We start from the raw sequence: 13,339 nt of genomic DNA on the forward strand, positions 1-13,339 counted from the left end.
TGTTGCCTGAGAGGGCAACACTGCAACAGCCGGCCGCCAGGCTGTCTTTTTTTTTGCACAGCTAGTTGCCTCCAGGAGGCCACAAGAGGGAGACAAGGGACTGCAAAATGGAAAATAGGCATCCACCAACTTTACAGACAACTTCTCCTTGCTCCTACAACCTCCATCCTTGCACAGTTTGTTATTCTTCTAGGTAACATAGTAACAAATCCAAATTGCTGCTCTCTTTGTAGGCAAGCAAGGCTTTGTTGCAACTGCAATTCTTACTTCTTCTTGAAATGTAGGGACGACAGTACATTCCATCACATCCATCTAGTGTACACAGGTAGGTCCATTGTGGCGGGCAGGCGAGCGGGCGGGCTGCTTTATTGGCTGTTTGCTGTTCCCCTACTCCACTCCACTATTTGACTGTTGTGCTGCATCAATCAATCAATCAATCAATCAATCAATCAATCAATCAATCAATCAATCAATCAATCAGTGGCTGGCTCAGGTGCAGCTCTTTAACTTACCTAAAAGGGAGGGCGGAGAGAAGACAAGGAAGGTGAATGAGGTGTTCCAATGTGAAATGCCGGAAACACAGAAACACAGACGACACACAACAAGAGGTGGCAATCTATTCATTAATTGCATTTAATCAATGAGCTCATTATCACTCATGCATTGTCCAACAGGTGTTGAAATAATGGGATTAAAAGGGGAGATCCCTTCAGAAAGACAGAAACAATAGCAAAGACAAAAAACACTTTTGGAATCTGCTTTTAGTCAACACATAAGGAAAGGGTGCACCGGTCCTGGAAATACTGCAATACCAGGTCAATGCGTGGAGTGGACAGAGCAAGCTCTATTTCCATCTCCCTGTTCTAAAAATCCATTTAATATATGGTCCCCAGATAGGGGACGTATCAGATATTAAACTGATAAGAACAGATACTACACTTGATCTTAGCCAAAAGGCCGAGAAGCGATAACCCGAACGGGCCGCGCGTTGCCCGAGCCTGCCCGATACTGCTGTTCAGCCCTTGCAGCGATTCAGCCTACTTCTAGGCAATTCCATGGGGCCCTGCAGGCTCACACACTCACAGCTACACGGGAGGTGAATAAAGGCCGGAGAGGAAGCCAGACAGGATTTGCTTCTTTTGCTTGCACCACAATGCAGTGCTGAAAGAGGAGGAATCTACATAAAAACGCCTTCCTGGCAACGCCCAAATGCCCTGCTGCCATGCAGATAAACACTGGCAGCGGCAGCAAGTGCATGCCCACAGCCACCCCTTGTTCCTTCACACCTTGTATCAGCTGTAATCCAGTCCAGTCCAGTGCTGCCTGCTGAGCAGCACTGACCAACACTGCCTGGGCCCAGGCTTTTATCTCTGAGGCCCCATTATGATGTCAGAAAGCTGGCTCTGGAATCCTGAGGGCTCCACTATGACACGTGCAAAGTTCCGTCTGAACTTTATATAAGACGGTGAGGCTCAGTCAGTCACTCAGTGTTGCCTGAGAGGGCAACACTGCAACAGCCGGCCGCCAGGCTGTCTTTTTTTTGCACAGCTAGTTGCCTCCAGGAGGCCACAAGAGGGAGACAAGGGACTGCAAAATGGAAAATAGGCATCCACCAACTTTACAGACAACTTCTCCTTGCTCCTACAACCTCCATCCTTGCACAGTTTGTTATTCTTCTAGGTAACATAGTAACAAATCCAAATTGCTGCTCTCTTTGTAGGCAAGCAAGGCTTTGTTGCAACTGCAATTCTTACTTCTTCTTGAAATGTAGGGACGACAGTACATTCCATCACATCCATCTAGTGTACACAGGTAGGTCCATTGTGGCGGGCAGGCGAGCGGGCGGGCTGCTTTATTGGCTGTTTGCTGTTCCCCTACTCCACTCCACTATTTGACTGTTGTGCTGCATCAATCAATCAATCAATCAATCAATCAATCAATCAGTGGCTGGCTCAGGTGCAGCTCTTTAACTTACCTAAAAGGGAGGGCGGAGAGAAGACAAGGAAGGTGAATGAGGTGTTCCAATGTGAAATGCCGGAAACACAGAAACACAGACGACACACAACAAGAGGTGGCAATCTATTCATTAATTGCATTTAATCAATGAGCTCATTATCACTCATGCATTGTCCAACAGGTGTTGAAATAATGGGATTAAAAGGGGAGATCCCTTCAGAAAGACAGAAACAATAGCAAAGACAAAAAACACTTTTGGAATCTGCTTTTAGTCAACACATAAGGAAAGGGTGCACCGGTCCTGGAAATACTGCAATACCAGGTCAATGCGTGGAGTGGACAGAGCAAGCTCTATTTCCATCTCCCTGTTCTAAAAATCCATTTAATATATGGTCCCCAGATAGGGGACGTATCAGATATTAAACTGATAAGAACAGATACTACACTTGATCTTAGCCAAAAGGCCGAGAAGCGATAACCCGAACGGGCCGCGCGTTGCCCGAGCCTGCCCGATACTGCTGTTCAGCCCTTGCAGCGATTCAGCCTACTTCTAGGCAATTCCATGGGGCCCTGCAGGCTCACACACTCACAGCTACACGGGAGGTGAATAAAGGCCGGAGAGGAAGCCAGACAGGATTTGCTTCTTTTGCTTGCACCACAATGCAGTGCTGAAAGAGGAGGAATCTACATAAAAACGCCTTCCTGGCAACGCCCAAATGCCCTGCTGCCATGCAGATAAACACTGGCAGCGGCAGCAAGTGCATGCCCACAGCCACCCCTTGTTCCTTCACACCTTGTATCAGCTGTAATCCAGTCCAGTCCAGTGCTGCCTGCTGAGCAGCACTGACCAACACTGCCTGGGCCCAGGCTTTTATCTCTGAGGCCCCATTATGATGTCAGAAAGCTGGCTCTGGAATCCTGAGGGCTCCACTATGACACGTGCAAAGTTCCGTCTGAACTTTATATAAGACGGTGAGGCTCAGTCAGTCACTCAGTGTTGCCTGAGAGGGCAACACTGCAACAGCCGGCCGCCAGGCTGTCTTTTTTTTTGCACAGCTAGTTGCCTCCAGGAGGCCACAAGAGGGAGACAAGGGACTGCAAAATGGAAAATAGGCATCCACCAACTTTACAGACAACTTCTCCTTGCTCCTACAACCTCCATCCTTGCACAGTTTGTTATTCTTCTAGGTAACATAGTAACAAATCCAAATTGCTGCTCTCTTTGTAGGCAAGCAAGGCTTTGTTGCAACTGCAATTCTTACTTCTTCTTGAAATGTAGGGACGACAGTACATTCCATCACATCCATCTAGTGTACACAGGTAGGTCCATTGTGGCGGGCAGGCGAGCGGGCGGGCTGCTTTATTGGCTGTTTGCTGTTCCCCTACTCCACTCCACTATTTGACTGTTGTGCTGCATCAATCAATCAATCAATCAATCAATCAATCAATCAATCAATCAATCAATCAATCAATCAGTGGCTGGCTCAGGTGCAGCTCTTTAACTTACCTAAAAGGGAGGGCGGAGAGAAGACAAGGAAGGTGAATGAGGTGTTCCAATGTGAAATGCCGGAAACACAGAAACACAGACAACACACAACAAGAGGTGGCAATCTATTCATTAATTGCATTTAATCAATGAGCTCATTATCACTCATGCATTGTCCAACAGGTGTTGAAATAATGGGATTAAAAGGGGAGATCCCTTCAGAAAGACAGAAACAATAGCAAAGACAAAAAACACTTTTGGAATCTGCTTTTAGTCAACACATAAGGAAAGGGTGCACCGGTCCTGGAAATACTGCAATACCAGGTCAATGCGTGGAGTGGACAGAGCAAGCTCTATTTCCATCTCCCTGTTCTAAAAATCCATTTAATATATGGTCCCCAGATAGGGGACGTATCAGATATTAAACTGATAAGAACAGATACTACACTTGATCTTAGCCAAAAGGCAGAGAAGCGATAACCCGAACGGGCCGCGCGTTGCCCGAGCCTGCCCGATACTGCTGTTCAGCCCTTGCAGCGATTCAGCCTACTTCTAGGCAATTCCATGGGGCCCTGCAGGCTCACACACTCACAGCTACACGGGAGGTGAATAAAGGCCGGAGAGGAAGCCAGACAGGATTTGCTTCTTTTGCTTGCACCACAATGCAGTGCTGAAAGAGGAGGAATCTACATAAAAACGCCTTCCTGGCAACGCCCAAATGCCCTGCTGCCATGCAGATAAACACTGGCAGCGGCAGCAAGTGCATGCCCACAGCCACCCCTTGTTCCTTCACACCTTGTATCAGCTGTAATCCAGTCCAGTCCAGTGCTGCCTGCTGAGCAGCACTGACCAACACTGCCTGGGCCCAGGCTTTTATCTCTGAGGCCCCATTATGATGTCAGAAAGCTGGCTCTGGAATCGTGAGGGCTCCACTATGACACGTGCAAAGTTCCGTCTGAACTTTATATAAGACGGTGAGGCTCAGTCAGTCACTCAGTGTTGCCTGAGAGGGCAACACTGCAACAGCCGGCCGCCAGGCTGTCTTTTTTTTGCACAGCTAGTTGCCTCCAGGAGGCCACAAGAGGGAGACAAGGGACTGCAAAATGGAAAATAGGCATCCACCAACTTTACAGACAACTTCTCCTTGCTCCTACAACCTCCATCCTTGCACAGTTTGTTATTCTTCTAGGTAACATAGTAACAAATCCAAATTGCTGCTCTCTTTGTAGGCAAGCAAGGCTTTGTTGCAACTGCAATTCTTACTTCTTCTTGAAATGTAGGGACGACAGTACATTCCATCACATCCATCTAGTGTACACAGGTAGGTCCATTGTGGCGGGCAGGCGAGCGGGCGGGCTGCTTTATTGGCTGTTTGCTGTTCCCCTACTCCACTCCACTATTTGACTGTTGTGCTGCATCAATCAATCAATCAATCAATCAATCAATCAATCAATCAATCAATCAATCAATCAATCAATCAATCAGTGGCTGGCTCAGGTGCAGCTCTTTAACTTACCTAAAAGGGAGGGCGGAGAGAAGACAAGGAAGGTGAATGAGGTGTTCCAATGTGAAATGCCGGAAACACAGAAACACAGACGACACACAACAAGAGGTGGCAATCTATTCATTAATTGCATTTAATCAATGAGCTCATTATCACTCATGCATTGTCCAACAGGTGTTGAAATAATGGGATTAAAAGGGGAGATCCCTTCAGAAAGACAGAAACAATAGCAAAGACAAAAAACACTTTTGGAATCTGCTTTTAGTCAACACATAAGGAAAGGGTGCACCGGTCCTGGAAATACTGCAATACCAGGTCAATGCGTGGAGTGGACAGAGCAAGCTCTATTTCCATCTCCCTGTTCTAAAAATCCATTTAATATATGGTCCCCAGATAGGGGACGTATCAGATATTAAACTGATAAGAACAGATACTACACTTGATCTTAGCCAAAAGGCCGAGAAGCGATAACCCGAACGGGCCGCGCGTTGCCCGAGCCTGCCCGATACTGCTGTTCAGCCCTTGCAGCGATTCAGCCTACTTCTAGGCAATTCCATGGGGCCCTGCAGGCTCACACACTCACAGCTACACGGGAGGTGAATAAAGGCCGGAGAGGAAGCCAGACAGGATTTGCTTCTTTTGCTTGCACCACAATGCAGTGCTGAAAGAGGAGGAATCTACATAAAAACGCCTTCCTGGCAACGCCCAAATGCCCTGCTGCCATGCAGATAAACACTGGCAGCGGCAGCAAGTGCATGCCCACAGCCACCCCTTGTTCCTTCACACCTTGTATCAGCTGTAATCCAGTCCAGTGCTGCCTGCTGAGCAGCACTGACCAACACTGCCTGGGCCCAGGCTTTTATCTCTGAGGCCCCATTATGATGTCAGAAAGCTGGCTCTGGAATCCTGAGGGCTCCACTATGACACGTGCAAAGTTCCGTCTGAACTTTATATAAGACGGTGAGGCTCAGTCAGTCACTCAGTGTTGCCTGAGAGGGCATCACTGCAACAGCCGGCCGCCAGGCTGTCTTTTTTTTGCACAGCTAGTTGCCTCCAGGAGGCCACAAGAGGGAGACAAGGGACTGCAAAATGGAAAATAGGCATCCACCAACTTTACAGACAACTTCTCCTTGCTCCTACAACCTCCATCCTTGCACAGTTTGTTATTCTTCTAGGTAACATAGTAACAAATCCAAATTGCTGCTCTCTTTGTAGGCAAGCAAGGCTTTGTTGCAACTGCAATTCTTACTTCTTCTTGAAATGTAGGGACGACAATACATTCCATCACATCCATCTAGTGTACACAGGTAGGTCCATTGTGGCGGGCAGGCGAGCGGGCGGGCTGCTTTATTGGCTGTTTGCTGTTCCCCTACTCCACTCCACTATTTGACTGTTGTGCTGCATCAATCAATCAATCAATCAATCAATCAATCAATCAATCAATCAATCAATCAATCAATCAATCAGTGGCTGGCTCAGGTGCAGCTCTTTAACTTACCTAAAAGGGAGGGCGGAGAGAAGACAAGGAAGGTGAATGAGGTGTTCCAATGTGAAATGCCGGAAACACAGAAACACAGACGACACACAACAAGAGGTGGCAATCTATTCATTAATTGCATTTAATCAATGAGCTCATTATCACTCATGCATTGTCCAACAGGTGTTGAAATAATGGGATTAAAAGGGGAGATCCCTTCAGAAAGACAGAAACAATAGCAAAGACAAAAAACACTTTTGGAATCTGCTTTTAGTCAACACATAAGGAAAGGGTGCACCGGTCCTGGAAATACTGCAATACCAGGTCAATGCGTGGAGTGGACAGAGCAAGCTCTATTTCCATCTCCCTGTTCTAAAAATCCATTTAATATATGGTCCCCAGATAGGGGACGTATCAGATATTAAACTGATAAGAACAGATACTACACTTGATCTTAGCCAAAAGGCCGAGAAGCGATAACCCGAACGGGCCGCGCGTTGCCCGAGCCTGCCCGATACTGCTGTTCAGCCCTTGCAGCGATTCAGCCTACTTCTAGGCAATTCCATGGGGCCCTGCAGGCTCACACACTCACAGCTACACGGGAGGTGAATAAAGGCCGGAGAGGAAGCCAGACAGGATTTGCTTCTTTTGCTTGCACCACAATGCAGTGCTGAAAGAGGAGGAATCTACATAAAAACGCCTTCCTGGCAACGCCCAAATGCCCTGCTGCCATGCAGATAAACACTGGCAGCGGCAGCAAGTGCATGCCCACAGCCACCCCTTGTTCCTTCACACCTTGTATCAGCTGTAATCCAGTCCAGTCCAGTGCTGCCTGCTGAGCAGCACTGACCAACACTGCCTGGGCCCAGGCTTTTATCTCTGAGGCCCCATTATGATGTCAGAAAGCTGGCTCTGGAATCCTGAGGGCTCCACTATGACACGTGCAAAGTTCCGTCTGAACTTTATATAAGACGGTGAGGCTCAGTCAGTCACTCAGTGTTGCCTGAGAGGGCAACACTGCAACAGCCGGCCGCCAGGCTGTCTTTTTTTTGCACAGCTAGTTGCCTCCAGGAGGCCACAAGAGGGAGACAAGGGACTGCAAAATGGAAAATAGGCATCCACCAACTTTACAGACAACTTCTCCTTGCTCCTACAACCTCCATCCTTGCACAGTTTGTTATTCTTCTAGGTAACATAGTAACAAATCCAAATTGCTGCTCTCTTTGTAGGCAAGCAAGGCTTTGTTGCAACTGCAATTCTTACTTCTTCTTGAAATGTAGGGACGACAGTACATTCCATCACATCCATCTAGTGTACACAGGTAGGTCCATTGTGGCGGGCAGGCGAGCGGGCGGGCTGCTTTATTGGCTGTTTGCTGTTCCCCTACTCCACTCCACTATTTGACTGTTGTGCTGCATCAATCAATCAATCAATCAATCAATCAATCAATCAATCAATCAATCAATCAATCAATCAATCAATTAATCAGTGGCTGGCTCAGGTGCAGCTCTTTTACTTACCTAAAAGGGAGGGCGGAGAGAAGACAAGGAAGGTGAATGAGGTGTTCCAATGTGAAATGCCGGAAACACAGAAACACAGACGACACACAACAAGAGGTGGCAATCTATTCATTAATTGCATTTAATCAATGAGCTCATTATCACTCATGCATTGTCCAACAGGTGTTGAAATAATGGGATTAAAAGGGGAGATCCCTTCAGAAAGACAGAAACAATAGCAAAGACAAAAAACACTTTTGGAATCTGCTTTTAGTCAACACATAAGGAAAGGGTGCACCGGTCCTGGAAATACTGCAATACCAGGTCAATGCGTGGAGTGGACAGAGCAAGCTCTATTTCCATCTCCCTGTTCTAAAAATCCATTTAATATATGGTCCCCAGATAGGGGACGTATCAGATATTAAACTGATAAGAACAGATACTACACTTGATCTTAGCCAAAAGGCCGAGAAGCGATAACCCGAACGGGCCGCGCGTTGCCCGAGCCTGCCCGATACTGCTGTTCAGCCCTTGCAGCGATTCAGCCTACTTCTAGGCAATTCCATGGGGCCCTGCAGGCTCACACACTCACAGCTACACGGGAGGTGAATAAAGGCCGGAGAGGAAGCCAGACAGGATTTGCTTCTTTTGCTTGCACCACAATGCAGTGCTGAAAGAGGAGGAATCTACATAAAAACGCCTTCCTGGCAACGCCCAAATGCCCTGCTGCCATGCAGATAAACACTGGCAGCGGCAGCAAGTGCATGCCCACAGCCACCCCTTGTTCCTTCACACCTTGTATCAGCTGTAATCCAGTCCAGTCCAGTGCTGCCTGCTGAGCAGCACTGACCAACACTGCCTGGGCCCAGGCTTTTATCTCTGAGGCCCCATTATGATGTCAGAAAGCTGGCTCTGGAATCCTGAGGGCTCCACTATGACACGTGCAAAGTTCCGTCTGAACTTTATATAAGACGGTGAGGCTCAGTCAGTCACTCAGTGTTGCCTGAGAGGGCAACACTGCAACAGCCGGCCGCCAGGCTGTCTTTTTTTTGCACAGCTAGTTGCCTCCAGGAGGCCACAAGAGGGAGACAAGGGACTGCAAAATGGAAAATAGGCATCCACCAACTTTACAGACAACTTCTCCTTGCTCCTACAACCTCCATCCTTGCACAGTTTGTTATTCTTCTAGGTAACATAGTAACAAATCCAAATTGCTGCTCTCTTTGTAGGCAAGCAAGGCTTTGTTGCAACTGCAATTCTTACTTCTTCTTGAAATGTAGGGACGACAGTACATTCCATCACATCCATCTAGTGTACACAGGTAGGTCCATTGTGGCGGGCAGGCGAGCGGGCGGGCTGCTTTATTGGCTGTTTGCTGTTCCCCTACTCCACTCCACTATTTGACTGTTGTGCTGCATCAATCAATCAATCAATCAATCAATCAATCAATCAATCAGTGGCTGGCTCAGGTGCAGCTCTTTAACTTACCTAAAAGGGAGGGCGGAGAGAAGACAAGGAAGGTGAATGAGGTGTTCCAATGTGAAATGCCGGAAACACAGAAACACAGACGACACACAACAAGAGGTGGCAATCTATTCATTAATTGCATTTAATCAATGAGCTCATTATCACTCATGCATTGTCCAACAGGTGTTGAAATAATGGGATTAAAAGGGGAGATCCCTTCAGAAAGACAGAAACAATAGCAAAGACAAAAAACACTTTTGGAATCTGCTTTTAGTCAACACATAAGGAAAGGGTGCACCGGTCCTGGAAATACTGCAATACCAGGTCAATGCGTGGAGTGGACAGAGCAAGCTCTATTTCCATCTCCCTGTTCTAAAAATCCATTTAATATATGGTCCCCAGATAGGGGACGTATCAGATATTAAACTGATAAGAACAGATACTACACTTGATCTTAGCCAAAAGGCCGAGAAGCGATAACCCGAACGGGCCGCGCGTTGCCCGAGCCTGCCCGATACTGCTGTTCAGCCCTTGCAGCGATTCAGCCTACTTCTAGGCAATTCCATGGGGCCCTGCAGGCTCACACACTCACAGCTACACAGGAGGTGAATAAAGGCCGGAGAGGAAGCCAGACAGGATTTGCTTCTTTTGCTTGCACCACAATGCAGTGCTGAAAGAGGAGGAATCTACATAAAAACGCCTTCCTGGCAACGCCCAAATGCCCTGCTGCCATGCAGATAAACACTGGCAGCGGCAGCAAGTGCATGCCCACAGCCACCCCTTGTTCCTTCACACCTTGTATCAGCTGTAATCCAGTCCAGTCCAGTGCTGCCTGCTGAGCAGCACTGACCAATACTGCCTGGGCCCAGGCTTTTATCTCTGAGGCCCCATTATGATGTCAGAAAGCTGGCTCTGGAATCCTGAGGGCTCCACTATGAGACGTGCAAAGTTCCGTCTGAACTTTATATAAGACGGTGAGGCTCAGTCAGTCACTCAGTGTTGCCTGAGAGGGCAACACTGCAACAGCCGGCCGCCAGGCTGTCTTTTTTTTGTACAGCTTGTTGCCTCCAGGAGGCCACAAGAGGGAGACAAGGGACTGCAAAATGGAAAATAGGCATCCACCAACTTTACAGACAACTTCTCCTTGCTCCTACAACCTCCATCCTTGCACAGTTTGTTATTCTTCTAGGTAACATAGTAACAAATCCAAATTGCTGCTCTCTTTGTAGGCAAGCAAGGCTTTGTTGCAACTGCAATTCTTACTTCTTCTTGAAATGTAGGGACGACAGTACATTCCATCACATCCATCTAGTGTACACAGGTAGGTCCATTGTGGCGGGCAGGCGAGCGGGCGGGCTGCTTTATTGGCTGTTTGCTGTTCCCCTACTCCACTCCACTATTTGACTGTTGTGCTGCATCAATCAATCAATCAATCAATCAATCAATCAATCAATCAATCAATCAATCAATCAGTGGCTGGCTCAGGTGCAGCTCTTTAACTTACCTAAAAGGGAGGGCGGAGAGAAGACAAGGAAGGTGAATGAGGTGTTCCAATGTGAAATGCCGGAAACACAGAAACACAGACGACACACAACAAGAGGTGGCAATCTATTCATTAATTGCATTTAATCAATGAGCTCATTATCACTCATGCATTGTCCAACAGGTGTTGAAATAATGGGATTAAAAGGGGAGATCCCTTCAGAAAGACAGAAACAATAGCAAAGACAAAAAACACTTTTGGAATCTGCTTTTAGTCAACACATAAGGAAAGGGTGCACCGGTCCTGGAAATACTGCAATACCAGGTCAATGCGTGGAGTGGACAGAGCAAGCTCTATTTCCATCTCCCTGTTCTAAAAATCCATTTAATATATGGTCCCCAGATAGGGGACGTATCAGATATTAAACTGATAAGAACAGATACTACACTTGATCTTAGCCAAAAGGCCGAGAAGCGATAACCCGAACGGGCCGCGCGTTGCCCGAGCCTGCCCGATACTGCTGTTCAGCCCTTGCAGCGATTCAGCCTACTTCTAGGCAATTCCATGGGGCCCTGCAGGCTCACACACTCACAGCTACACGGGAGGTGAATAAAGGCCGGAGAGGAAGCCAGACAGGATTTGCTTCTTTTGCTTGCACCACAATGCAGTGCTGAAAGAGGAGGAATCTACATAAAAACGCCTTCCTGGCAACGCCCAAATGCCCTGCTGCCATGCAGATAAACACTGGCAGCGGCAGCAAGTGCATGCCCACAGCCACCCCTTGTTCCTTCACACCTTGTATCAGCTGTAATCCAGTCCAGTCCAGTGCTGCCTGCTGAGCAGCACTGACCAACACTGCCTGGGCCCAGGCTTTTATCTCTGAGGCCCCATTATGATGTCAGAAAGCTGGCTCTGGAATCCTGAGGGCTCCACTATGACACGTGCAAAGTTCCGTCTGAACTTTATATAAGACGGTGAGGCTCAGTCAGTCACTCAGTGTTGCCTGAGAGGGCAACACTGCAACAGCCGGCCGCCAGGCTGTCTTTTTTTTTGCACAGCTAGTTGCCTCCAGGAGGCCACAAGAGGGAGACAAGGGACTGCAAAATGGAAAATAGGCATCCACCAACTTTACAGACAACTTCTCCTTGCTCCTACAACCTCCATCCTTGCACAGTTTGTTATTCTTCTAGGTAACATAGTAACAAATCCAAATTGCTGCTCTCTTTGTAGGCAAGCAAGGCTTTGTTGCAACTGCAATTCTTACTTCTTCTTGAAATGTAGGGACGACAGTACATTCCATCACATCCATCTAGTGTACACAGGTAGGTCCATTGTGGCGGGCAGGCGAGCGGGCGGGCTGCTTTATTGGCTGTTTGCTGTTCCCCTACTCCACTCCACTATTTGACTGTTGTGCTGCATCAATCAATCAATCAATCAATCAATCAATCAATCAATCAATCAATCAATCAATCAATCAATCAATCAGTGGCTGGCTCAGGTGCAGCTCTTTAACTTACCTAAAAGGGAGGGCGGAGAGAAGACAAGGAAGGTGAATGAGGTGTTCCAATGTGAAATGCCGGAAACACAGAAACACAGACGACACACAACAAGAGGTGGCAATCTATTCATTAATTGCATTTAATCAATGAGCTCATTATCACTCATGCATTGTCCAACAGGTGTTGAAATAATGGGATTAAAAGGGGAGATCCCTTCAGAAAGACAGAAACAATAGCAAAGACAAAAAACACTTTTGGAATCTGCTTTTAGTCAACACATAAGGAAAGGGTGCACCGGTCCTGGAAATACTGCAATACCAGGTCAATGCGTGGAGTGGACAGAGCAAGCTCTATTTCCATCTCCCTGTTCTAAAAATCCATTTAATATATGGTCCCCAGATAGGGGACGTATCAGATATTAAACTGATAAGAACAGATACTACACTTGATCTTAGCCAAAAGGCCGAGAAGCGATAACCCGAACGGGCCGCGCGTTGCCCGAGCCTGCCCGATACTGCTGTTCAGCCCTTGCAGCGATTCAGCCTACTTCTAGGCAATTCCATGGGGCCCTGCAGGCTCACACACTCACAGCTACACGGGAGGTGAATAAAGGCCGGAGAGGAAGCCAGACAGGATTTGCTTCTTTTGCTTGCACCACAATGCAGTGCTGAAAGAGGAGGAATCTACATAAAAACGCCTTCCTGGCAACGCCCAAATGCCCTGCTGCCATGCAGATAAACACTGGCAGCGGCAGCAAGTGCATGCCCACAGCCACCCCTTGTTCCTTCACACCTTGTATCAGCTGTAATCCAGTCCAGTCCAGTGCTGCCTGCTGAGCAGCACTGACCAACACTGCCTGGGCCCAGGCTTTTATCTCTGAGGCCCCATTATGATGTCAGAAAGCTGGCTCTGGAATCCTGAGGGCTCCACTATGACACGTGCAAAGTTCCGTCTGAACTTTATATAAG

The 13,339-nt window shown here is 47.6% G+C and overlaps 9 non-coding genes across 9 annotated transcripts; all 9 read right to left on the reverse strand.

Moving 5' to 3' along the window:
* Positions 1–778: 778 nt before the first annotated feature.
* LOC142695429 (U2 spliceosomal RNA) lies at positions 779–969 on the reverse strand. The gene has a single exon (XR_012863546.1). It is a non-coding gene; the product is annotated as a U2 spliceosomal RNA (small nuclear RNA).
* A 1,272-nt stretch (positions 970–2,241) lies between these two features.
* Positions 2,242–2,432, reverse strand: LOC142695430 (U2 spliceosomal RNA). Its single transcript, XR_012863547.1, has one exon. It is a non-coding gene; the product is annotated as a U2 spliceosomal RNA (small nuclear RNA).
* Positions 2,433–3,729: 1,297 nt separating this feature from the next.
* LOC142695514 (U2 spliceosomal RNA) lies at positions 3,730–3,920 on the reverse strand. The gene has a single exon (XR_012863623.1). It is a non-coding gene; the product is annotated as a U2 spliceosomal RNA (small nuclear RNA).
* Positions 3,921–5,224: 1,304 nt separating this feature from the next.
* LOC142695431 (U2 spliceosomal RNA) lies at positions 5,225–5,415 on the reverse strand. Its single transcript, XR_012863548.1, has one exon. It is a non-coding gene; the product is annotated as a U2 spliceosomal RNA (small nuclear RNA).
* A 1,295-nt stretch (positions 5,416–6,710) lies between these two features.
* On the reverse strand, positions 6,711–6,901 carry LOC142695432 (U2 spliceosomal RNA). The gene has a single exon (XR_012863549.1). It is a non-coding gene; the product is annotated as a U2 spliceosomal RNA (small nuclear RNA).
* Positions 6,902–8,209: 1,308 nt separating this feature from the next.
* Positions 8,210–8,400, reverse strand: LOC142695433 (U2 spliceosomal RNA). Its single transcript, XR_012863550.1, has one exon. It is a non-coding gene; the product is annotated as a U2 spliceosomal RNA (small nuclear RNA).
* A 1,276-nt stretch (positions 8,401–9,676) lies between these two features.
* On the reverse strand, positions 9,677–9,867 carry LOC142695434 (U2 spliceosomal RNA). The gene has a single exon (XR_012863551.1). It is a non-coding gene; the product is annotated as a U2 spliceosomal RNA (small nuclear RNA).
* A 1,292-nt stretch (positions 9,868–11,159) lies between these two features.
* On the reverse strand, positions 11,160–11,350 carry LOC142695437 (U2 spliceosomal RNA). Its single transcript, XR_012863553.1, has one exon. It is a non-coding gene; the product is annotated as a U2 spliceosomal RNA (small nuclear RNA).
* A 1,305-nt stretch (positions 11,351–12,655) lies between these two features.
* On the reverse strand, positions 12,656–12,846 carry LOC142695438 (U2 spliceosomal RNA). Its single transcript, XR_012863554.1, has one exon. It is a non-coding gene; the product is annotated as a U2 spliceosomal RNA (small nuclear RNA).
* Positions 12,847–13,339: the final 493 nt, after the last annotated feature.

Source organism: Rhinoderma darwinii (assembly GCF_050947455.1).
Source record: "Rhinoderma darwinii isolate aRhiDar2 chromosome 5 unlocalized genomic scaffold, aRhiDar2.hap1 SUPER_5_unloc_47, whole genome shotgun sequence".
Classification (NCBI taxonomy): domain Eukaryota; kingdom Metazoa; phylum Chordata; class Amphibia; order Anura; family Rhinodermatidae; genus Rhinoderma; species Rhinoderma darwinii.